Source organism: Perca fluviatilis, chromosome 22 (assembly GCF_010015445.1).
Source record: "Perca fluviatilis chromosome 22, GENO_Pfluv_1.0, whole genome shotgun sequence".
Taxonomy (NCBI): domain Eukaryota; kingdom Metazoa; phylum Chordata; class Actinopteri; order Perciformes; family Percidae; genus Perca; species Perca fluviatilis.
This window is the reverse complement of record NC_053133.1, coordinates 20,410,072-20,437,671: the sequence shown is the minus strand read 5'-3', so window position 1 is coordinate 20,437,671 and position 27,600 is coordinate 20,410,072. Positions and strand designations below refer to the sequence as shown.

The window sequence follows — 27,600 nt, the reverse complement described above, 5'->3', positions numbered from 1 at the left end:
CTCATTAAACGAAAAGCAGCCATTCATTTCTGTAGACGTGAGGAATCTCGGTGTCTTTCAAAGAGCGTGCAGGCAGACACATGCATGGCTCACAAGGTTGCAGCTTCTCACTGTACAACACAATGAACCTGTGTCAAACGTAGACCTTGTTAAACCAGTTATTCACACAAATTACCTGACAAATACAGTCTGGAAAACAGCGTGTTGCAACCTTGCTTCTATCACCACACCAGGTCTCCAGAACAGCAAAAAAAACATCTTTTATGTGCTGCCATTAGAGCGATATAAATAACGGATAAATGCTCCTTGTCACTTGTTCTTTGTTATTGTCCCCTTCAGAGGAGTCTTATGAAAGCTTTTTTGTCATTGATGTTTTCGATGGATGAAGCAGGCTTTGTTTTCATCGCCGCATCACTATTGTAGTATTTTGATAACTTCTCCTTTTGAAGGATGTGAAAGAGCGAATGAGGCAATCGGTGTTCCTTCAAGAAAGGAGGCCCTGCACAAGCGGCCATGCAATATTAATCCAATCTGCGGAGGTGGTTTGGCTTCCAGGCTGGCCCCTCCCAAGGGGACTTCTCCATTACCACTCCCAGCTTATCTTCCATTCCCCGATACGCCATTAAAAAAGCCTCAGCCTACTCAACCAAAAGTTACGCTGGTTCTCCACTTTTCACTCATTTATTTCTTCCTCTCTTAGAGATTGTCTGTTGTATTATTGATCAAGGTTGAAGCTACTTTAACAATGTTTCATGAATAAATTGTATTTCATCAGCGTCAGACAAAAGAATAAAAATATAGCTGTAACTGTCTTCATTATTTTCATGCTGTAGGTGAATATTAGAAGACAGGAAAAAAGATCTGTTATAGTTTCAGAGTTTCGCTAAATTAAAGCTTTGGAAGAATGAAAAAAATAATAATCATGAAAAATTTAGGAATTCATTAGTCGCTTTCAATTCATTATGTCTGACTCATTCTTTAGCTCTGCATTGCACTGCCTCGTGATTAAAATGGCAATTAAGCAGTTTTGTAAAAGAAATGGAAAAAGATCAATTCTCATTTACTGCAACTGAAAACTGTTTTCTGTTTAAATTATAAGTGTTACGTTACAGTCTTGGGCGGCACGGTGGACCAGTGGTTAGCACTGTCGCCTCACAGCGAGAGTTCGAACCCGCTGGCCAGCCTGGGCCGTTCTGTGAGGAGTTTGCATGTTCTCCCGGTGTTGGAGTTGCCGGGAACAGACAATGGATGGATGGAAGTTACAGTTACTTTGGGAATGCAGCGACTGTTTAGCCTGACATAATAAAAAGGATTAAAGCAAGGATACTTTTTTAAAAAGCTGTTACTTTATGCCGACATTGAGGATCAATAATCAATTTGATTATTCTCGTGCCAAAAAAATGAGGTTAGGTTAAACCTGTTAAACATGGGGACCTAAAACTTTATGTAACTCTTCAATACACCTTTATAGGGCAAATCAGGGTTAGTTAGATAAAAGGGTACTCTGGGACAGTGAAGACCTGAATAATGTATAGAAGGCGTTGATTTATTAATCACTAATGATTGGTTGGCCATTGTATGGTGTTTAGGAGTTATCAGGGAGGAGGAAGGGCTGTAATTTCAGCAGGAGCAAACTTTACAATAACTACAGAAGCATTGAGGCTGAGCAAAATTAAAAATTTAAAGTTAGGCATGCCAGCAAACTGTAACAGACAGGAAAGTTTTAATGCCTTAATTGTATGTCTTTTTGATGTGATTTATTTTGGGCAGACTGACAGCGCCGATTTTAAACTATGATCTAATTCTTAAGAACTTGTTTGGATTCCAGACTATTTCAAAGCTGATTGATTGTAATGAAAATAGCTCTAATACTTGATAGCTCAAAACGTCATCGTACATTCTGGTTGACTGGGGAAATTAATTGCGGACGTGTTTGCAGAGCGACACACACGGATGGTTAAATGCCATCTGGCCATACATTAATAACTAAATTTGTGCTGCGATGCTAAAATCAGGAACAACATGGTTGGTTTATGGCCGTCAGTTTGTATTTATATTGAGGATAATTGAATGTACATAGGGTTCGGTGTCTAGGCGTGAAGATGTGAAACGTGGCAGGAGAAAATGAACAGCTCTTGTCCACAAGGCCTCTTTAGAGCGACTGTATCCCAATAGCACAGGAACACTCTCCAGTTGCACTATCAACACTTTTAAATATTTAATCACGTCTGTCACAGGATCTCACTTTTGACATTGACGCCAACCTCTACACGATGAGCTGCCAAGTGTTTCCATTGCACGGCCTCTCATACTCCTTGAGTCTTTCTCAAGCACCGCACTTCACAGATCAAATGGTGTAGAGCTCAATCAAAGCACAGTGTACAAATAAGAGTTGTAAGAGGGGTAATCGTAAGCAGGAAAGGCCAGGAGGTATGAATAAAGCTCTGTGAAGGATGCCTGGAGATAGTCTTATGAGTTCTCTAAGTGTGCCTCGCCTCACTGTCACCTGGACGACTGCCTCGGTGACAAACTTCACGACGAGCATCAGGGACTCTGGGGTCGATCCCCAGCGGCAGCGCCTCTGTAAATAGCATGCTTTTTTTTCACCCATGTGCCCTTGTCCCTGTTGTTGGTTCTTGCTTTTAAATCAAAAGGTTGCAAACGCAATCAGCAGTGAAAAAATAGCAACTATATGTTACACAAAAAGCTCTCTGGCACCATTAAAATGCAGGTCTCTCTGGAGTTAACCTGTTTGCACGGCTTTCTTGTTTTTCCCCCCTTTTAAAGCATACCAAAATGATCATTTCTGAATTCATGAGCATTTGTTTGGCCTATTTTCTACTTGACATTATTTTCTAAGCTTATCATGTTTTATTCATTGGGTCAGATTTTTTATTTTAATAATCGTATTGTTTTGCTCCAAAAAGTAATCTACATTGCAAATTAGGAATCCGGTGCACTCATTTTTCTGTATTTGACAGTCCTGCCAATCCTTCCCCTCGTATATGGTGGTGCTTAATTCCTGCTCATTTTTTAATTACACCTCGAGCAGTTCAATATCACTGCCTGATTAAAATATTATAGGACCTGGGTTCAGCAATAATTACAGATTGGCTGGCCGGAATGTGCAGAGTAAAATATTTTATTTGAAGAACATAATTACATCTACAAAATGCATCACTGTGAACGATTTAACAGCACCTATCAGTTCTAGAGGGGAGGTTTAATGGGTCATTTTCGCAAGCTCTACTGGACATTATATTGACTTGGAATGAGTTAGGATCCTCTGCTAAATTCAGCAGGAGCGCTGCTTGTGGCTGCTGTTGTGGAAAAAGCAGTGGAACGAATCTCTTGTAAAAAAAAAAAAAAAAAAAAGAAGCAAACTAGTTTTTATGCAAAGAAACCACCAACATTTTCACAAATTACAGTAAAGCATGTGGCCTAATATTTCGGTCACAGAAACTCATATTTTTCACAAAATTCAAGATTTGTTTGTCACATATGTGCAGGCCCAGATGGCAGGCTCGTCAGCGAGCGTCTGGTGGCCGGGTTTGCCACGGAGCCCGGTTGGGCACAGCCCGAAAAAGCTACGTGGCCCCCATCTCTCCAGCCCATGGGCCCACCACCTGTGGGAGGAACCGCTGGGGTCGGGTGCGCTGCCACACGGGGGGCAGTGAAGGTCAGGGGCCTCGACGGGCCAGACCCGGGCAGCAGACGCTGGCTCTGGGGACGTGGAACGTCACCTCTCTGTGGGGGAAGGAGCCGGAACTGGTGCAGGAGGTGGAGCGCTACCGGTTACATCTGGTGGGGCTTACCTCTATGCACAGTCTCGGTTCTGGAACCATACTCCTGGATAGGGGTTGGACTCTTTTCTTCTCCGGAGTTGCCCAGGGTGTGAGGAGCCGGGCGGGTGTGGGGATACTCACAAGCCCCCGGCTGAGCGCCGCTACGTTGGAGTTTACCCCGGTGGACGAGAGGGTCGCCTCCATACGCCTGCGGGTGGTGGGGGGGAAAACTCTGACTGTTGTTCGTGCATATGCACCAAACAGGAGTTCGGAGTATTCGGCCTTCTTGGAGACCTTGAGTGGAGTCCTGCATGGGGCTCCAGTGGGGGACTCCATTGTTCTGCTGGGGGACTTCAACGCTCACGTGGGCAATGATGTAGACACATGGAGAGGCGTGATTGGGAGGAACGGCCTCCCTGATCTAAACCAGAGTGGTTGTTTGTTGTTGGACTTCTGTGCTAGTCATGGATTGTCTATAATAAACACCATGTTCGAACATAGGGATGCTCATAAGTGTCCTTGGTACCAGAGCACCCTAGACCAACGGTCAATGATCGATTTTATAATCGTTTCATCTGATCTGAGACCGTATGTTTTGGACACTCGGGTGAAGAGAGGGGCAGAGCTGTCAACCGATCACCATCTGGTGGTGAATTGGGTCAGGGGGTGGGGGAAGACTCTGGACAGACCTGGTAAGCCCAAACGGGTAGTGCGGGTAAATTGGGAACGTCTGGAGGAGGGCCCTGTCCGACAGACTTTCAACTCACACCTCCAGCAGAGCTTTTCGTGCATCCCTGTGGAGGCTGGGGGCATTGAACCCGAGTGGACAATGTTCAAAGTTTCCATTGCTGAAGCTGCGGCGAGGAGCTGTGGTCTTAGGGTCTTAGGTGCCTCAAGGGGCGGTAACCCACAAACACCATGGTGGACACCGGTGGTCAGGGAAGCCGTCCAACTGAAGAAGGAGTCCTTCCGGGATATGTTATCCCAGAGGACTCCGGAAGCAGTTGCAGGGTACCGAAGGGCCCGAAGGGCTGCAGCCTCTGCCGTGAAAGAGGCAAAGCAGCAGGTGTGGGAGAAGTTTGGAGAAGACATGGAGAAGGACTTTCGGTCGGCACCAAAGTGCTTCTGGAAAACTGTTCGCCACCTCAGGAGGGGGAAGCGGGGAACCATCCAAGCTGTGTACAGTAAGGAGGGGACACTGTTGACCTCAACTGAGGAGGTAATAGGGCAGTGGAAGGAGCACTTTGAGGAACTCCTGAATCCGACTAATACGCCCTCTATGTTAGAGGCAGAGCTGGAGGATGATGGGGGATTGTCGTCAATTTCCCAGGCGGAAGTCACTGATGTAGTCAAACAACTCCACAGTGGCAAAGCCCCGGGGATTGATGAGATCCGTCCAGAAATGCTCAAGGCTCTGGGTGTGGAGGGGCTGTCCTGGTTGACACGTCTCTTCAACATTGCATGGAAGTCTGGGACAGTGCCAAAGGAGTGGCAGACTGGGGTGGTGGTTCCCCTTTTTAAAAAGGGGGACCAGAGGGTGTGTGCCAATTACAGGGTCACACTTCTCAGCCTCCATGGTAAAGTCTACTCCAAGGTGCTGGAAAGGAGGGTTCGGCCGATAGTCGAACCTCGGGTTGAAGAGGAACAATGCGGATTCCGTCCTGGTTGTGGAACAACGGACCAGCTCTTTACTCTCGCAAGGATCCTGGAGGGAGCCTGGGAGTATGCCCAACCAGTCCACATGTGTTTTGTGGATCTGGAGAAGGCGTATGACCGGGTCCCCCGGGAGATACTGTGGGAGGTGCTGCGGGAGTATGGGGTGAGGGGGTCTCTTCTCAGGGCCATCCAATCTCTGTACGACCAAAGTGAGAGCTGTGTCCGGGTTCTCGGCAGTAAGTCGGACTCGTTTCAGGTGAGGGTTGGCCTCCGCCAAGGCTGCGCGTTGTCACCAATCCTGTTTGTAATATTTATGGACAGGATATCAAGGCGTAGTCGGGGTGGGGAGGGGTTGCAGTTCGGTGGGCTGGGGATCTCATCGCTGCTCTTTGCAGATGACGTGGTCCTGATGGCATCATCGGCCTGCGACCTTCAGCACGCACTGGATCGGTTCGCAGCCGAGTGTGAAGCGGCTCTAAATCTGAGGCCATGGTTCTCAGCAGGAAACCGATGGAATGCCTTCTCCAGGTAGGGAATGAGTCCTTACCCCAAGTGAAGGAGTTCACGTACCTTGGGGTTTTGTTCGCGAGTGAGGGGACAATGGAGCGGGAGATTGGTCGGAGAATCGGCGCAGCGGGTGCGGTATTACATTCAATCTATCGCACCGTTGTGACGAAAAGAGAGCTGAGCCAGAAGGCAAAGCTCTCGATCTACCGATCAGTTTTCGTTCCTACCCTCACCTATGGTCATGAAAGCTGGGTAATGACCGAAAGAACGAGATCCAGGGTACAAGCGGCCGAAATGGGTTTCCTCAGGAGGGTGGCTGGCTTCTCCCTTAGAGATAGGGTGAGAAGCTCAGTCATCCGTGAGGAGCTCGGAGTAGAGCCGCTGCTCCTTCGCGTCGAAAGGAGCCAGTTGAGGTGGTTCGGGCATCTGGTAAGGATGCCCCCTGGGCGCCTCCCTAGGGAAGTGTTCCAGGCACGTCCAGCTGGGAGGAGGCCTCGGGGAAGACCCAGGACTAGGTGGAGGGATTATATCTCCAACCTGGCCTGGGAACACCTTGGGATCCCCCAGTCAGAGCTGGTTAATGTGGCTCGGGAAAGGGAAGTTTGGGGTCCCCTGCTGGAGGTGCTCCCCCTGCGACCCGACACCGGATAAGCGGAAGAAGATGGATGGATGGACATATGTGCAAGCATACTGAAGTCAATCAGAGCTAAGTTAAGCTGGGCATACACTTTACAATTTGAGCCCTTTTCTGACTGATTTTTGAGCCGCAAGATTCATTTTACAGTCGGACCGAAATTTCAGCTTAGATGGGCAATGTTATTTCAAGTTCGGATGAATTTCTGACACGTCAGAAATTGGGGTTGGCCGACGTCTGGCTCTCGCACAGTTGCAAAGCAGAGCCACGGGTCGATTCCCCAAAATATGGAAGCCAGGTTGGTCCAGCCCAACAGCATACCTGCCTCTTTGATGATCAAGGCTGTTTCTAAGCACATACGTCGTGAGCTTTGGCTTAACATGGAGACGGTTTACTCATACACTAGGAGTTCAAATTAAGCAACATTTCTAATATCGTACAGTGTATGCTCAGCTTTAAAGAGAATTAATTAAAGGTGACCTGTGGATCCTTGAGGTCTAACAAATGCCTTGAATATATTTCTTTCCATACAAAAAATTGTCACAGCTGATTATCTTCAAAACCAAATTTAAGTCATGCAATGTTTACATCCTTGTTGGCTAGTTTGCAGTCTTCTTCACTGCCTTTGTTGACATTGCTAAAAAAGTTTTTTTGCACTGTTGCCACCAACTATCAATAAGTGGAATAATCAAACCAGTATCACGTCAAAGCGTGTAACAGACCCACCGGTTCATACATGTGTGTAATTTTGCCTTACTAGTGGTCATAAATACAACAGGGTACAAATAAGTCTATGACTATTTCATATCATCGCATATCTTTATGATTTAGGTACCATGTGGTGATGTTTCTGGTCAATCCAGTCTTCATTCAGCTGTGAACAGACTCAGATTGTCAAAATTTTTTTGTGTGTCTGTCGATGCATTTTTCGTTAGACCGCGCCTTTCAATAGAGAGCCTCACTGTTAAAAAAACAAAACAAATGTGTGTCCTACAAAGAAAATAATTTGACTGATTAACATCAAATGATAACCTTTTAAAAGACCGATTTGATTACTTGAGTAGTGCAGAACTCATTCTGAGAAATGATTCATAAGCAGGAACCATACTGTGAAATCAGTGTAGATCACAATTCACAAATGCCAGATTCCTATACTTCTAAACAGGACACTTGTGTGAAATGCTCTGACACTTTTAATAACATGACGAGGGTAAAAGAGGAGATGCTGTTCATGTTTGGACTTATCGTATTATGAAGGCATAATCACCTTTATTTCCGCCTGCCAATTTCTTATCTCGCTGGCGCCACAAAACTGGAGCACAACAAAAGCAGTGGCAGCGTGTACATATATCATCAAAAACAGTCAGAGATGAGAGGAGCTGCTTTGATCTCACTTTTTGGCTGAAAATCTGGAAGAGTTGATGGATGGAAGAAGAAAAGAAAGGCTTATACAGATAAACACCACTTACTGACAAAATCCTAAAAATGCCCCCAATAACACCTCTAAGTGCTTTCAATGTATTCACAGGTCCTCATGCAGTACATTAACCTACGGCATGACCCCTCATTACCCCCCTCCCTACAGTACAATGGCTGTGTAAAAGACATTTGGTAAGCAGTCCTCCATAGAGGAGACATCATAAAAACATCTCTGTACATGTTCTCTGTTCTCATGCCTGTTTGCCTGTTCTATAACAACATCTGCAGGTTTCTACGGGCCTTCTAACTGCTTGTTGCACCACCTGAATCTAGTTTATGAGTTACTGTAGCGTGTCTGCACCAATGTGCACTATAACGTCGAGACAAGTTGTAATCCCTGGAGGATAAAGATACTTCTTTAAAGCAAAAAGGCAGCAACAAACAAAACAGTCTCTGCCCGGCTCAAGGGGAGAAAGAGGAGGAGACCGCACGTGACGCTTAGTGTAAGGAAGTTGGACATTTGGGGGAATAATTTATTTTCTTAAAGTCAGATGAGAAGATGTCTGTCCCTTGAATATGAAGCTGGAGCCAGTTAACTTAGCTTAGCATAAAGACTGGAAACGGGACAACAGCTAGCCTTGTTTAGTCCGAATGTAACCAAATCCATCTACTGTACCACCACGTTTAAGGTTTACTGATTCCACGTTATATCTCGTTAATCTGTACAAAAACCCAAGAGTAAAAAATAGATTTGCAGTCTTACAGGGGGTTGTATTCCAGACTGCTTGTTGTCATTACAACATCAGGTTGCCTCGCAACCAGTGGAGAATCCAACAAGATATGATATGTAGTACCCTTATGTTTTGAGTGTTTATGCTAAGCTAGCTAGCTAACTGCCTGTGGCTTCATACTGAGCCGACAGACATTAGGGTGGTATCATATAATCTAACTATTGGTAAGGAAGTTAAAGTGGTCATATTATATTTATTTTTAGGTTCATACTTTTATTTCGAGGTTGTACCAGAATAGGTTTATGTGGTTTAATTTTCAAAAAACACCATATTTTTGATGTGCTGCACATTGCTGCAGCTCCTCTTTTCACCCTGTGTGTTGAGCTCTCTGTTTTAGCTACAGAGTGAGACATCGCTCTTCTGTTCCATCTTTGTTGGGATTCGTACATGAGCAGTAGCTAGGTAAGGACTGCTAGCCAGTCAGTTGCACAGTGTGAGGGGGTGCCACGCTAGCAGCTAGGCGAGCATTATGACGTGTGTTACAAAGTGACGGAAGTAAAGGCTGGACTACAACAGAGCTGTTTGGAGCAGTTTGTGAACAGTGTTTTCTGTTGGAGATGGTAAATCCCTTTTGGGGTGGACTTTGGGCTTTTTTACTTTGGAAACCTATAACATGCACAAAAAAGATATATAACACAATAAAGGAAAGGTAAAAAGTCAAAAAGCATAATATGAGCACTTTAAGTGTTTCTATCAAAAATATCAAACTAAAACATCTATAGTTAAACATGGGAAAGTTTAAAGAAGGGGCTGTACGAATAAAAATGTTTTGAGCTTCGAAGCGTCGGTGCTTGAATATTCGTGAATATTCGAAGCTTCAGCAGTGGCGGGGGAATCAAAAATTTCTGACCGCACTTGAAGGCAGCTTTGAAAAAAAGAGAGAAAATAAAAGGCGACAAAGCGAGAGATGAAGTGAACCTGCTTTGTTATTGCAGGACACAGTCATTGTCAGTGCATGTGCTCTGATAGCCGGTTAATGTTACATGATTGTCCACAGCAGATTGACATTGGGTTGCTTTTCTCTGAAAGTTGATTCGGACTTAACTTTTTGCTGAAGGCATTCAAAACAAACGGAAAGACCTGAGATTTTACCGGACTGTCTGACGAGTGACGACCGACGCAGCATGTGTGAATAAATGCTCAGCCAGCCAGCGCCTCGCTGTATAGGCATTACGCACGGCTGTAACTAACGTGTTTCTATGTTTCCCTTTATCAAATCACCTGAAAACGACACCAGGCTGCTACAGTATAACCACACAGACCTCTACTAACATCACACTCGCTTGTAACTCAATATTTTCTCAGTTTTTTGGCTGAGATGGATGACATAGCGCTGCGTAATTTCGCCAGCAGCTAGGGGACATTTAGCAAGCAGCTTAATCCGACAAAACACCACAGTGAATTTCAGCCTGCATACACGTTTAAAAAAATTATTGAAAATCGAATGCCTACCCATTGAACAAATATTCGACTATTCCAAACCAGCCCTAGTTCAAAGTAACAAATAGACTCAAAATAAAACTAAAAGGATACAGCAAACACCAAGAGAGAACCACTCCACCTGACTCCACCCAGTGGTGAAGTCTACGTGATACGCAGGTCTACGCCGTATACACACTAGCAAAGGTCAAGGATTTCCATTAGTGGTGTGCGATACTGCAAAAATTTGGTATTGATCTAATACCAAGTAAATACAGGGCCAGTGTTGCCGATACGGATACGGATACGATACCAATACTTTTTAATAATTAAGGTGGATTCATCATCAAATTGCTAAATCTGAATACATTTTCATGACCTTTAAGTGTTTTTGTGATTTTTCATTTAGATTATTAATAACAGAATTGTAATATGCTTGCATACATTTGATGTGTTAACACTGTATCTTCCAGCCTTTTTAAAAATTATAGAGGTTGCTGTTGTTTCATATTTGGCCTGAAAATAAAGCCACACAGCGCTCCTCTTCCTCTCTGCGATTCTTCTGCTCAGTCTCTGCCCTGCTTGTGTGTGTGTGGTGCTGGCCGCTGCCGGGCGCGGCTGGCTGGTTGCTTCCTTGTTTGCCCGGCGCCGCTGAGTCAAGTGACGGTACAACATCAAATCACAAGAGGGGGGGGGGAGGAAGAGCAAAGTGTGCCTACTCTGCACTGTGACAGGAGCGGCACTTGAAAGCAGCAGCGCTTACCAAGACACAGGCAGCCAGGTCGCCTCTTTGATGAAACTGTGTGGAGTGCATACTGGAGATAAACTAAAACTAAAGTATTGATCTCATTACACTGGTATTGATCAATATCAATACCAACGTTGGTATCGATATTATCAATATTTGGATCGATCCGCCCGCCACTAATTTCCATATACCCACTTATAAAAACCCGAGGATACGTAACGAAGATTGTTTTGTGACAGAACATTAACACTTCATAAATTCACCCCGTCTGTGTTGCGAGTTGCGTAGTAACGACACAGTTGCTTGGCGCTCATTCACTGCGCAAATTTGAAATGAACTAATGTGAATCACTACAGACTAACGTTATAGGAGATATAAAACGAAAGCAAACTCAAACTACACTCTTTCAGTGTTGTCGTAAGCCTGCCCCTGAAGCTACTGCTGCTTCGAGTGACACTGCAGCAGACGTTAACGTTACAAAAACTACAGAAAAAGAGCCAGATGTGGCCGGGTTGGCTCAGTGGGTAGAGCAGGCGCACATGTACTTAGAGGTTTATGCCTCGACGCAGAAGGTCCAGGGTTGGAGTCCGACCTGTGACGATTTCCTGCATGTCTTCCCCCTCTCTCTCCCCTTTCTCACCTAGCTGTCCTGTCAATTAAAGGCGGAAAAGTCAACAACAAAAAAATCTTTAAAAAAGAAAATGAGCCAGATGAGGTGGATGCTATACACGGTAACGTTTCAAAATACACATGGGGTGGGCGAGTATGAAGCTGGGAGGGGAAAAAAAAAAAAGTCACTGTATACTCACTACAAAAAACTGGACTCCACCACTGACTCCACCTGCCTATAAAGCTGAGGAGTCAATCAGAACAGGTGTCAGCCATCTTACTGATGGCCTTTCTGACTACCTCCTTCAAGGATATTTCAACACACACAAGCCCAAGTAACAAGATCAGGCAACTCTAGACAGCTGTCACAATGGTGATGGGAAAAGTGAAGTTCTGAAATAGCACGCATTGATTGTTTGTCACCAGTTAATGACAGCCGAAGTTCACAGAAAGATCATTTGACAGAAAGATGATTTTCTACAGGGCTGAACAATACAAACAGCAGAAATATTTATATGAAACCGATTACTTTTTAATCCTTAGTTGCAAGCTTTAAAATTGAACTCAGAATGTAGGTTGTTTTCAGGCTTCCTGGATTTAATTACAACCAATCACTTTACTTCACAATCATTTTAGGGATTTTGGAAAAGCCAGAAGTGTCATTGAGTACGAGAAACAAGTTCTTGAAAAGCTTTTGAATTTAAAAGGTTCTTGAGAGTGAATTAATGCAATTAAGAGTCACTTATTATCAGAGTTGTACGGAAGTCGCCATGATTGCGTTTGGTGCCTGGCTTTGAAGCCTCTTTGAAGCCTCTCTTGCCAAAGGTTTGAATACTGCTTCACACCTATAGCCACATGTGTGCATCTGGGATCACCTTGAACTGTACTCAGCAAGTGTAGATTATATGGACTGGAATAAGGGAGCAGGAAAAAATAAAATAAAGGAGAGTTTTAGTTTTCGCAGTGATTGCATTATGGATGGAAAGTCTTGAGAGTTTTACTAAAAGTCTTTGTACTTTAAAGAAGAGATCTTCAACAGGGGGTCCTCAGAGTTGCTGCAGGGGGGCCGCCAAATAAATATACATAATCCAACATATTATTAGAAAAGATAAATCTTTTTTTCCCCCTTTTTTTATGTACACAACATTGATGATAGGATTACTGGCCTATAGCTAAGGAAGCCATACGGTAGCCATCCACAGGTACAGTTAGGCTGAAGAATTAACTATGACCCATTTTAGATTAAAACATGATGTATAAATATATGAATATGAACATAATTTCTTTATATAGGCCGCACTACTCGTTATGTAGGCCCCGTTGTATATGCAACTCAGTTTTACACAATATATGTAGTAGGGGTCCCTGCTCCATTTCTTTTTCAGGTTCCCGGTCCGAATTCCAAAAGAAGGATCCAAAAGAAAAAAAAGCATTAGCGAGCGGCTTACAGAATTAGGGCTACCGCTGTCTGAAAATACTGGTTAGCTGATTGGATAAACCATCTGTCTATCACCACCTAACCCGCCTCAAAACCAACGCTGATTGGCCCGGTCGTTTTTTTCTCTATCTCAAGATGCCAGACTGATCTGCGAGTGGAAAACTGGAGCTCGCAAGATCAGGACGGTCTCACGAGGCTAAAGAGAGACAGCTAATGATAGATTCTAAAGTGTCTTTCTTAAACTCAAGGACACGACACAACAACAGCAAGTGGATAAAAACATACTGTAAGTTTTGTCTTCCATACGTAACCATGAGGAAACTGAAAGTGGATCTCTTGAGAGCATCAACGTAGCGTTGACCTGATCATTCAAAACAACACCTAACATTTTAAATTGCAATCAATTAGTTCCTTTTTAGCTGCTAGTGAAGTAAAATTAGTGTCTGCGTATTGATTGATATGCATATACATTCCTCATCTATCGTTTGCAAAATATTGGATTCTGCTAATGAGAACTTTCTTGAAACAGCAAATGACCTGTTTTCTTTTTTTCCCCCCCATCAAATATTAACCCAGCATCCTTGCCAATAACCCTGATGAAAGTCTATATTAAGTTGGCATGGCAACCAAAGAAAACACAGCTAACCGGGTTGATATTGACATTACGTCTGCCAAACGTTGGCACCGCAATCAGCCCGGGCTGAGAAACCTTGATAAAAAATGACATCAAATCAAGAAACCTAATTTTCAGACCTTCAAGTTTCTGCACCGGCCGCGAGTGAAGGAGCGTATTATCAAAAGAGCAGCGAGGAAAATGTTTAAATGAATTTTTGAATTGTGCACTTTTAGGTTACAAGACCTTGAAATGATTGTAATTCATTATAGTGGGTTATTATTGTACAATTACCTGGATCTCACTCAAACAGGAAGTGAATTCTATTATCAACATCATTTTGTTGAAAGTGGAAAATGTTTTCCTCCTCTCTGTTTACATTAAGTCGTCCTTGAGAGAAAATACTTTGAGTGTCAAGATGGGAATACATATAAATGGCCTTTATCTTGATGCTCAAAGATTAGTAAATTAAATTCGGTGAGTTTTCAGTTGAAGGGCATGATTGTCATTTAATATGACCACACTTTGTGCAAACACCATTACGAGCAGCAAACCGACATGCAGGCCGGCAATCTTTAGAGGGAATCTGATTGATTTTCTGAGGAATAAGCTATTAGCTACAGTCAGTGGTCTTTAGATGATGAAGGGGCAGTTAAAAAGGACACCGCAGAGGCGAAAACAAATGATGTCATGTGGTGGATAGTTACTAACACAGGGTTCCCACTAGGGGTTGCATGACTTCAACTTTTTTAAAGTCGACTGATGTGATGAAAGTCAAGTCGGCGTTGACTAGTCGATGATGACGTCATTGACCTTTATTTCAGTCCTTAGCCTAATAAAAATCACATTATGACAGAATGCTTTGCATTCTATACCTGTATTTTATCACCCTTTAATATCAACACTTAAAAATAAAAAATAAAAATAAAATCAATAATCTAACAACTAACGGGACATGTATTGATTTTCTTCTTGCTTTGTGTAGCTTAGCCTTTCTAACATGTTGCAACCTGTCCCAATTTATCAGCAAGCACTTCTGCAGTGAGCTTAACTAACGTTACCCGTTTTTCAGTTAGTGCTTTAACGCGCTCCTCACTCTACTGGGTTTACCAGCGGTAACTTTACGCTAGCAGTCCCGATAATGCCCGACGCTGCGTCGCGCATCTCCGTGATAGTCTGTCAATCAAAAGTTCCTCGTGAACAAACTCAGTGCAAATTTGCATTGAGTGTTTGTTCAGGAACTTCTATTATCCATCCTCGTTGGCAACAAAATGCATTGGGTTTATGCTTAGTTATGTGTGCACGCAATTTAAATGAGTGAGCGAGTAATACGTCCTACGTATGAGCTCCATAGGCGATAATCCAGTGATCCGACGCTGGACAGCCTGTAACGTTAGCATTAGCAAAAAAAAAAAAATTAAATAAATAAAAAGGTTAGCATTAGCACGTAGCTCCTGCGTGTCTTTACACAAACAGCTGACTGCAAATGTCCTTTAGCATAGCAGAAATCAAAAGTAGCTACAGGCAGCTCTCCTTGTCCTTAGCTCCAATGTCCCAAACGTTCCGTGGCTTTCAAATAAAGTTCCAAATGAGCTGGGTATTTGACTAATATCGCCAGTGATGGTGCTACAGGTCTATGTTGTTAGTGACAAAACCACATGATCAGCAACTAGTCGACTTAAAGCTCAAAACTTCATTGTGAAGGCGTCAGTCGACTAGAGTCTGTACAACCCCTATTTCCCACACATTGTAATTGACAACATTTCAAAACTTTTCCATGACTTCAGTCAAAATAATGAATGTACACTTACCCAGCATTATTCAAACATATTAGATTCAAACTCTAGTCGAACATAATTTCAGCTAGCTGGCATACACAGAGGGAGAGACGGAAATGAAAATGAATAAACGTAGGCTACTTGATAGTAAACAAAATGTCATGCATTGACACATATAAGAGATACCTTAGGTGAGCTACAGAAAATAAATAGGTGGAAGGGGGACAAAGCTTTGTTTGTGGGCTCTCTTCCCATGTCACTGAATACAATAACTCAATAATATTGTTCATAAACACATTGCAGAAATTGCTGAAAGTATGCCATCCATTCAATATTGTATTGGAGTTAACATACTGAAGTGTGTCCTAAAGAAACAGCAAGACCTTCCCTGCAATTTGGAAATTATTACTTTACATGATTGGAGAAAGGAAAAATCTGGGTCCACCTACTTGATGATATTAAAGAATATCCTTTGAGATCATGAATTTGTGTGTTCTTTATTAGAATATAGTTGAAAAAAAATCCACTTCAAGTGCTGCGATACTCTCCAAATTTAACTAACCGTGAAATGGAACAAAAGATATGATGAGAAAACGAAAATGTATCTACTGATTCCAATGTTCCTTTCTTTTGCAGGATTTTATTTCAAGAAGCCTCTAAGCTTATCTAGTTATGGTACAATTGCCTAAAATGGGTTTTACTAGGTTCTATGTGGGGAAAACAGCTGAAGTTGTGAATATAAATGCTGCGTTCCAGTTAGCACATGAAATCAAACACCGTCAGGCGTTTTCAGCAGACGTGGACATGTGGTTAATGAACTACATTATATGGGTATTGAAGTTGGTTAATGCCCCAAGGAGCGGAGAGGCTTTCACTTCAGTCTGAGGCGTAATGGATTATTTGGATTGTCTGGCCCCAAAGGGTCTGAAAAAGGAATGATCTCAAATGGGTATTTTTATGAGTTAAAAGACTCCACAACAATACGTTGATGGAGCAGGGCACTTTAGTTATGTAGTTGGATTTGTTTTTAGAATATTATATGGCTATCCACTTGATTTTCTCTTTTGGGAGTAAGGCAATCTAGTTTGCCTTGCACACACCTGATCCCAAAGAGTTAATCAGTGCAGGCCTGAAATGTCTGTGAGGAAAGTAAACATGTTGTGCGGTAGAGCTCGCTGGCACATACTGATGGTTTCAGCACCCGGTCATGACGATAAACTAAGTGCAGCGAGTTGTTTCCATTGTTAAATTTTTTCTGTTTATCTGTCTTGTCTCCAGAGTAAGCAGAGACACCAACCTTTAACATGAATGTAAACAGTGTGTGACTGCAGCTTCAGCTCCGGGACTCATTATGCTGCACTTGCTGCCACAGAGCAAGACATTCAGAGAAACATCTCTTTGCACAACACATTTTCAACTACTCACTTTACTACTTTATAGTTTGAAATTTTAGACACATTTCTTCGTTTGCAGTACCCATGCTCTAAGTAGTAGTGTATCTCTTTCTAGTATATCATATTTTAGTAGCATACTTGCCTCAGGGCTCTGCTTAATGCCAGGTTTACCTCGCACTTTGTAACACCTTGATGTATGGGTGATATCGAAGCTATCGCTGCATATGCAATGATGTTTTATCGAAGTCAGTAAATGTCACATCAAACTAAGAGGTAAAAATGAGTTTATGTCCTTAAAGCGTTTTAAAAAGTGAGTCAGACTGTAATATATTCTGCCTTTATGAATTTCAAATCAATGTGGGTTTATATATAAGTCATTTGTTACTGGCAGTTGCCAGGATAGCTTGTAATTTCCCCTGGCATGACTTCAGACAGAATTCTGATGGAAGCCTTGATGGGTCTTAATGCAGTTCAGTGAGGAGAATGGACTGAATTTGCATGTTGACAAAGGATGGAAAAGGAAACAAGATAATGGCGGTACTGTAGCTGTGTCCCAAATCAAGGGCTGGATCCTCCAAAGTCCACAATTGTTTCTGTCACAAAAGGCTGACAAGGCCTGTCTAGAGCCAAGAAATGCTGCATTACCCTGCTATATCTGCTATGTCGAATAAGGCCAGCGTATGCTTGAAAGAAACTAGTCCATACAACTAACGTGTGGTTGGATTGTTTTTGTAGGTTAAAATTAGGGTTGGGTCGATTTCCGGTTTATTGGTCTGGTCCGGTGTACAAGGCTAAACTGCTTTCACTTTATGCCAACCGGTTCAACCGGCACCTTCTGGCAAATTAAATAAGTAGCTGACATAAGCAACCTGTGCCAATGGCGTCACAGCGCTATATCCAACTTATATTGCAAGCAGTGTTGGAAGTAGCGTTACCAGTTTAATTACTTCTCAATAGCGTCGCTGTTTTCTGAATCAAACAGCTTTTCAGTAGCTTAAGTTAAGTTATTACAAGCCAACAAAAGAGGTGAGCTGAAAAAAAGCGAGGCAAGTGTAAACACCTCAACCAAAGAGGTTATTATAACCTTACTGCAGGTAAAAAGTCATGGCTAAGAGGCACATTACCTCCATTATGTGGTCTAGAGTCGGTACACTCTCGTTATGGGCTCTCTCACCTGTCTCACTCGGGCGCAGCTGAGACACATGCGACACCTAGTGGTGAAATGTCGTATACCCTCGCTTTGCCAGACCTTCCTCCACAGCGCTGTGGAGGAGGGTCTGACTAGTCCACACAGCATTGTGGGATGGGAGAAAAACGTGCTCTGGTTTATTGGCATTTCTTTAAAACAATTGTCTTGGGCAGCACTAAGTGCCCGACAGAGCCGCTGCAAAATAGTCTAGGGACAGAACTTGTTTTGGTGGAATGTGTACGTTCCAAAGTTGTTTTAGTCGTGCAACAGAAAACTCAGATTATTTAACCTTTATTTATACAGGTAATCTCATTGAGACACAGGGTCTCATTCTCAAGAGAGACCTTGGACAGATATTCTAGCTAGCTGTCTGGATTTACCCTGCAGAGATCTGAAGCGGAAGTGGAACGTCGTGGATATAGACTAGACTTGATATCAAACTGGTTTGAAAATGTTTACACTGGCCCAAGTCTTGTTAAAATTAATTGTTTTTATAACTGTGGTTGAAAATGTCTCAAAATGTCGAACTTGGTGGATGAATACAGTATTTTTAATAAAATTTTATGTGTTTAGGTTTCACAAATCCTAAACTTGCATCGTTAGTGTTAGCCCCAGTGAGGATAATCTGTCTCATTTGTGGAAGAGACACAGGTTCAACCTCGCCTTCAGATCAACCTCTGAATTGAAACACAGCTTGTAAACACCCTCTTTGGTGTTGTTAGCAAGTGATTACTTTTGCTAATTCGTTTTGGCCCTGTTGCTCATCTCTTGACAGCTTCATCTTTTATTTTCATTACTTGTCCTGTGTCGCAGGTGCAGGACACCAACATGGGAGATGCTCTGAGTCTCCCAACACAAATATCTCCTATTGTTTAATAAAAACTGAAACTGATAGCCTAAGGTTACTACTCCCACCTGGACTGTACTTATATGAATAATATAATTTACAATGTTCATATTTGTGATTGCCCATACAGTAAATGTTTGGCAGTGTTTGCCTGTGCAGAATAACAATCACAAAAACTGCGCTATATGCATCAACTGATTATAGTCAACATGAAGCCACTTACTCCAACCGCACACGAATACGCCCACGCACGCACACACCCTCCCTGCTGTGGAGGATATTTTCAATTAATCAGGCTCTCTCATCAATAATTCATCGCCCCTGCAGCCAGTCACTCTTCTCCAGCCATTTAATGAGGCAGCCAAGCCAGAGGGGCACAATCCACACATTACTCCAATAATAGTCGATGCTCAGGAGGAAAGCCACTGTGACCACGGCTGGTTATTAAAGTAATGCCATCATTTGTGCCTTCCGGTCAAATCAAAACCTGTCAAACGCTGTTTGCAAAAGGACACAAATGGCAATGAGTAAACACGGCGAGAGCCAGCGTGCAGCCGTGTCACCTCTCAGTCACAGAAAACCTCAGGTTGCAAATCTCTACTGCAGGAATTCAAACCAGACAAGGTTTGTCAGGAGCGATGAATTATTAAAACCAACTTTGCTGAGGAGAATGTCCCGGTTTGATAAAAAAAAAATTTTAAAGTGAAATTGCAGCCCTGATTTAAGACATAACCCCAAGAGTCAAGGATAGCAGCTGTTGAAAATAAACTCTGAATAAATATCCGATGCTTATACATACGGTTAATTCGCTGAAACTTTTTGAACTGTACAGTCTCTAAATTAAGTGTAGTGTTGTACAAGAGCCTTAAAGTAATAATCTCGAAAATGTTCATTTAAATAAAAGTCTGTTCATGTAAATAACTACGGCTGGATAATGAAACACAATGGTGATTGACGAAAGGCCTTCCATTTGCAGCATTAGCGAACTGGGTGTCTGTGGCGTCATTCCCAGGTAAAATCAAAGCCAGGGCATAGTCAGTGGCACGTTTTTTTCTCACCTACTGTATAAGTGGTTGCTTTGCCAGAGAGGGTAGGCCGAGCTAACGAAACAGACTCGCTGTTCCAACTCACTTGTGAGTGAAGCGACATACTGTGACCAAGTGCCAAGTCACTGACGTCACACAGACGACACGGTTCGGATCTCTGGGAAGCGAGACCCAAAAACACACCTGCAATTACTGCTTATCACTATTAGGTGCCGCCAAAGAGAACAAAACAGAGCTCTTCAAAATTGTAACTTCATCATTTAGCCCATTTTCTTCTTTTTGGCATTCATGGCAGAAAATAATAAAGTGAGAGATGAACTGGCCTTTCTAGTAAACTTCACTGAATTAGCTTCCTGTTTTCTTTGATTTCACTGATACATTTGGTGATAAACAGTCATAGTCCATATAATTTCTTTGCTGTCTTAATGCTGGAGTGCTGTCCGCATTTTAAAGTCACACAGTGCTTTATCTTGGAAAGGCACAGACATCTGCAACTGTTTTTGGCTTGGAGGCAGTCACTTTCCTTTGCAGCATTCTTGCCTTCCCCTAAGCGATCTACTTGTCATGCGTACTGTCCACTTCTTCAATTTACTCCAAACAAACAGCTATGACTGTATACATTTAAACACACCATCTCCTGTGTACCAGAGGATTTCTCTAAATAAGTCTCATGATGCCAGTCAGATATTAATGAAAAGTCTTTAATAAACCAGTCTACCGGTAGCATAAATTAGGATAATTTGAGAAAAGGGTTGTGGATTCTTAAGAAATTGTATTTAAGAGGTAACATCTGGAGTTTGTAGTCAATAAGTTATATTTACATTCAGAGTTTTGGAACACTATGCATTGCGTGTATCCATAAAAGTGTGAAAGCAAAGCGAGTTTTTCCCCTCACGAATTTGCTGGCTGTATAATAGTTGTAAGCTGGTTTGTTCCCTTCCCTCCAGTCTCTCCATTTTCCTCTATACTCTGTATATTTATGAAGCAGATTCATAAAGCCCTGGGATTCATGCAATTCTTTCACTCGAGTAGAAGCTTTTCAGATGCAGACACATCTTTGCGTCAACTCGTGCTGCCCCTGGCGAATTTGTGTCGAAGCGAGTTTTTCCATTGACGTTGCAACCGCACCACCTCTAAAATTCACCTAACGTTCTGTCTAAACACACAATAAAAACATTGAACGCATTACCTGCCTTATATACTTTTGCAAAGCAGATGTTTTGCATCCTTTATGAATTCTCCACTGTTTACATCTATGTCTGCTAGCTTGCAGTCTACCTTGCCTTTGTTGACGCTAGTTTCTTGAAGCGTTTACCCGGTCGGATGTTAATTGGTTTATTAGACCCAATCGTAAAAAAACACTGCTCTATAGCACTATTAGTAGTCAAACAACATGGAAAAAAAATGGTTAATCACCTGTACTGTGGTAGACAAAGTGTCATCTTCTGTGTCTCTCTTTTCCGTTTTAATCAGCGACTGCAACTATCTTCCTGGTAGGCAAAAGAAGACAGGAAGTGGTGGTCAAAACTGGATTATGGACCAGGCAGAAGCCCTGAAATCCTTGCTTCATTACCTGATCTTGAGGCCCTGTCTTTAAGGAGGGCCCCTGTCAAAATCTAGTACTAAGCTGATACCGATTCTGTGCATACACCTTCTGTTAATTTGTGTCTAATTAAATTACCCAAACAGCATGCTTTGGGCTTATGGATGTAATAGGGGCCCCGGAGCCCCCAAGCAGGTTAATCCAGCCATGGTGGTGGTACAAGATGCACAGTTAGGCAGCTTTTGCAGACTGAAATAGACAAACCTTGTTTGTTCAGTTCTTCCTGTACCCTTCTGATCATTTTATCCTGCGACAGAACAGGTCGAGGACAATTTAACAGCTGGTGTATCCTACAAATCATCATCACTCTGTACCGGCGAAGATGACACCTTTTACTATCACCTCTTACAAGGCGTTGACACCTCTTTTTTTGTTGTTTTGTTTCTTCTACCTTTTCTTTCTACGGGTGACAACTATGAAGTGTTGTTTCCTACATTAAGAATCACTGTATAAAGACGTCAAATTCCCCCCCCCAGGAGCGGTGTTGGTGTTGTCCCGGCCTTTTTCAATTCTTCTTATCATTTCTTAGCATCTCCTCACTCTTATAAAAAATGTTTTATGCCAAGCAGGCCAAGAATTATGATCTCTAAGGAACACAACCATATGAGCAGAGAATGTGACCATCTGGCTTCCTCTACAGCTAAAAATCGGGGGGAGAAGAGAAGAGTGATGAATGTCCCTCATCTCCTGCCGTCTGTCAAGTGTCAGGATGTCTCTTTTAAAAATAAAACACTGTTGTCGGAAGCTGCACAGAGCCAATAGTGTGATTGCACGGAAATGTTCAAAGTGAACATTTGAAAAGTGAAGATAAAAAGGGAAAGTCACAAAAAGGGAAAAGAAAAAAAAATAAGTAATTTTAAGTTTGCATTCTTGGACTGTGTAGATAGGCTCACCCGGGTGGGGACAGTTATGGGAAGGGGATGATAGCAAATCTGTGTCGAGAGTATAGTGATTGTCCTATCTCTGAAGCTCACAGTGATAGCATGCCTCACCCAGTCAGGTCTCCTGTCAATTCTTCATTATCAGAAGTAGCTTTCCTTTTCCTCTATCAAAAGCCAATGAGATGAGAATATGTTAAGTGAGGACAGGGAGAAGAAATTCAGCATTTCATTTCTGAAGACTTTACACAAATCTGTTGCTCTGCTGTAATTTTCCAAGGCACGCTGTGACCAATGTCATAGGGGCTGTTACTCCTCCTCAAGACATAAATTCCACTAATTAGAGATCAATAACTCATGCTTGATGTAATTAGGCCGGATGGGATGCCACCATAAAAAAAAAAAAACTGTACGACATGCATTCATCTCCTTTTTTTTCTATCTCCACTATCAGTCCTATTGTGTATATTAACGTGAAACATGAAAATGATTCCCTTGGCAGGAATGCAGTGCCTACACATGGTTCAGGAGAGCAGTAGCCGCAGCAACAATTTGACAGGCGGGTTATGGTTTCTGGGTCCCAATAATGAAGGACTACTGAGTGTGTCATCCAGGAAAAGGGCCTCTCCCCCGTCTGTCTGTCGGCCAGCCAGCTGGAGTCAATCCTACACCTCAGAATAACATTAGGCCTCAAACGCTGCAGCACGGTCACCCTTTGCTTTAATAGGCAGAAACAGCTCATTAAATTACAACAGTGGCTAACCCTTTCCATAACTGAATTGGTAAACTCACATTAGTCAGACAACAGCTAAATCATTTCTTTTTATCTCATTTTCCAGCTTACACATCATTCTGCTCGTTTTTTGCACTGCCAGCAAACCACAATGGTTGAAATAGGAGAAACTGAGGAGCCCTGCACAAAGTCATACTACAGTGGCTCAATTTCCAAGAGTCAGTCTGAGGCAGTCTGCCCTGCAAAACTGTCTGTGATATACAGAACAAGAGAGGGGATTAACCAAAGTGTCAAGGGAGACAGGTTTGGATGGTTTATACTGAAGGGTCTCACTTCCAAAGTCAAAAACTTCTCAAAGCAACTCAGTGATAATGTCATATCATGTTGCTAGGCAGAGGAAATTTCCACAGACTTTCATTTGACTTTCAGACAGAGGCACGGTAAGAAAAACTGTTTCCTTTTGGGAATAAAGTAAACTTTACTAGAAAATTATGTTGGCAAATAAAAAAAAAAGGAAGAAATTATAATTGAAATGCACTAAGGACCTTGAAATCCTCAGAGAACAGGGCTCCTCGCTCAGCAGTTAATGTGGAATTATCTCATTTTGACAAATTCGGATGATTATAAGTGAAGTAAAAAGAATTGTAGCTGTGAGCCAGCTTCAGTATGGAGATCTGTCTGAAGTGAAATTCAAAATGCCTCATCTGGTCTGATTTCCCTGCGCTGTAAGACCAGACTGGGCTGTATTAGCATTTGCCGCTGTTCTTTATTGGCATGGAAGATCCCATTTTCACTTCAGAAACGACTTGCCACCAGCTGCAAATTGACAAAGCGCCATATTTCCTCACAAGTCAACTCTTATTAATAGCTATTCCCGGGATGTGCGCCTCCCCATATCCAAACACAGCAGTGTCATCAGCAGGTACATTTGAACAGTGGAATGTTAGGACCTCACAGGCGTTGTTTACCAAAGTGAAAATGACTGAATATAGGAGAGCGGCATCGCCAGCTGCTTACACCTTGTCAGTTAAAGTCTGAATGCATCCCGAGCCCCTCCTCGGTCATCTGAAGGACACAAGTCATGCACGTCGAATTCATGCTGAAGTTAAAAAACTCTCAGCAATGATGCTGTTGCCTATCAGCTGGCTAATTCTCCGGCACAATAGCCTCACACGGTATCAATGATTGCTCCTCTCCAGAATATCAGGCTGTTCTCTGGCTGATGGTGGCTGCAGCAAAGGTTAATTAATGAGCAGTGGCAGGAGCGATGGCTGCCGGCGAGGGAGAGGCTCTCCTGGGACTTGGACTCACCAGTGGCGAAAGATAAAGGTGGAACAGCGAAAGGGTATGACTACTCAGTTGAAATTGAGTCCGCTTTCCTATCTGGATAACCTCCATGCGCTTAACAGTCTGAGAGAGCTACTTAATCACTTACCCAAGCCGCTGCATGGAATTAGATCATAACACAGCTTTTCATCATTTTCTATATAAAACCTTATGTCATGCAATGATTACGTATTGGTTATCAAACATCAAAGACAAATTCTCAGGCAACCTGAGAGCTTAAATTAGTTCTGCGAATCTGCTTCTTGTGATCCGACATCAAAAAGGTTTACATGCAGCATGTTTGTCTTTCTGTGCAGCAGAAGCGGTATTTCCAAATGGGAAATAAACACTCTGACGTATAGCTTTATTTTTATCTCGTTTCCAAGATGCCATTACATTTTACTGGTAGAGATTAGATTTATAGAACAAGTCTGAATAGCTTCATAGGGGAGATTAATGTTCTGTACCATCCTGTTAAAAAGCCCAATGATAAACTGATCTGTGTTCCATCTGAAAAATATAAAATCAGTGATACTTTATAAAGGGTTTAAAATAATGGCTTAGTTGACAGTAATACATCATTTTCTAATGCTTTATAGATTAGTTATGAGACTTGATTAGAGAAACGTTTGGGTTCCCAGGTTGTGAAAAATCTCTTTAGTCAAGTCATTAATAATTCATACGTTTCTTACTTTCTAATAAGCCAACAATTCGGCAGTTCATACATCAGTTATCAGCCAATAACGAGAGCATTTTGGGGGGGTGTTGCTGGTTGCAAAAGATCTCTCTGGCTGGTGTTTATTCTCCTCCAGCAGGACACTGCACTACAATCAATTCCTTAACCATCTATTAACATTTACAAATAAGCCCTCAAGTCAGTAGTTATACATGTTAATAAAGTCATTAATAAAGGGTCATGGGTCACAGCAAAACTCAGAAATCTACAATTAGTTACTCATTTGCAATTGTAAATGTTAATAGATATTTCACTAGTAAAGGGTTGTACAATAATCTAGAGCTGCAAAGATTAATCGATTAGTTGTCAACTCTTAAATTAATCGCCAACTGATGATCGATTAGTCGGTTTGAGTAATTTTTAATAAAAGTTCTTTGATTCCAGCTTCTTAAATGTGAATAATTTCTAGTTTCTTCTCTCTTCTGTGACAGTAAACTGAATATCTTTGAGTTGTGGACAAAAATAGACATTTGAGAACGTCATCTCCACATTTTTTACCATTTTCTGACATTTTAGAGACCAAACAACTAATCGAATAATCGAGAAAATAATCAACAGATTAATCGACTATGAAAATAATTGTTAGTTGCAGCCCTACAATAATCATCAACTCTCCAGCTGAAAATGTTAACAAATAGTTAAATGGAGTGTGGTGCAAAGACCCTGCAGTGTTCTGCTGGCAGTAGTGCGGAGGAAGTATTCAGAACAAAACGTTCAAGAAGCACCAACAATAAAAGTGTTTCATTTTGCTGAAAAATGGCCCCTGTGACTGAGAGATATATTATTATGAGCCTATATGAAGTTATTAGATACCGAACTGCAGCAGACTATGAAATACAATATTTCCTTCTGAAATTCAGTTACCTAGAAGTATAAAGTAACATAAAATGGAAACACTCAAGTAAAGCACAAGTACCTTAAAAATGTGTTGAAGTACAGTACTTGAGTGCTGACATGTACTTAGTTACTTTCTGTTGCCTGCTGAATGAAGATAAATCCGCCGTAAAGATGTTCACAACCTGGCAACCCAGGAGTTGTTATCAATTAAGGCGTAATCTATATAAATCGTCAGTGATCGTCAATGATTAATTAAGCAATAATAAAGTAATAAGTTACAACAGCATTATTTTATGAGATACTGGTACCATAAAATCAAATAATAGCAGTAAAAGTTAGATGCATGATTCCATGGAACTGAAGTTTTTTAGCTACCAGTGGTGGATGGTCACTAAGTACATTTACTCAAGTACTGTACTTAAGTACAATTGTCAGGTAGATGCACTTTTTTTTGCTTCAATATAACATTTTGGAAGCCATTATTGTACTTTTTATTCATCTTTATTCACTCGCCAGGTGTAGTTACTTTTTAGATTAAAATAACTATTACAGAATATAAATTAAAGAGGCGCTATGCAGTTTTGTCGCTTTTTGCTCGCAGGTTTCTCTATAGAGCTCCCCCTACAGCTTCGGAATTTATATTTGGCAGCTCCTATGTTTACTTGTGTCTGACTCCTCGCTCGTCAGTCAGTCTGCCGTTTCCTCTTCCTCTGTTCCTCCGACAAGGAGTTCCTAGCTTTCTGTTTCTTTTTTGCCAGCTCAGCCATGACGATAGTGTAAAAACTCCATCGCTACCTTGTTAGCCGGTTCCTGAATGGGCATATGTGTGCAGTGCTGTGAAGCAATTTGTTACATCGCAACAACCTGATATCACGCCATACTTCCTGACGCTGAGGGCGGCGGCTCGCCGACTCTGAAGCTGTTCAGTTAAGGTAAATTAAGCTACAAAAACTGCATAGTTCCCCTTTAACTTGTACATTTTGAGTTTTATTATAGATAAAGCCGCATGGCAGTATATACAGTAATTAAAATTAGCGCCACCTTTATCAACTTCAACATTAAAGTGGTGTACAAATGAATGCATCAATAATTATAATCCAGTGACATAAAATATATATATATTATTCTGAAATGGGCCATTCTGCATCATGAGTACTTTCACTTTTGGTACTTGGTATATTTTATTGCCAATACTTTTGTACTTTTACTTAATTAAGATTTTTGAACTTTACAGGAATTTATAAAAAAAAAAAAAATTTGCTTATCAAATAACTGTGTTTTACTTCTTCCACCAAGGTATTCTCTTACCTTGACACACTTGTCTATGAAATCAAGATGAGTATTGGTAATAAATGAGAATATGTATGCACTATTTCCAGTGACTCCTGGATCCAGAATGAATCCAAGCAGGCTACTTAACAAGTGAGTGCAAGTCAGGACTCGTAGAAACCTCCCTTCCAAAGCATTTGCCTGAGGTTTCGGGGAATAATGCGCCTCTGCATGGAAGGATTAGGCACAGAGGACCCTGCCAAGCATTAGAGTGTTACAGGAAGGATCAAGAACAAATGAGTAATAAAATGACTGACTCATTGAGACCAGTCTGAGATGCGAGAC

The 27,600-nt window shown here is 42.0% G+C and overlaps 1 long non-coding RNA gene across 1 annotated transcript in view; it reads right to left on the bottom strand.

Moving 5' to 3' along the window:
• Positions 1–27,600, bottom strand: part of LOC120552340 — a 201,134-nt gene that overhangs the window by 46,002 nt on the left and 127,532 nt on the right. The window lies entirely within an intron of this gene.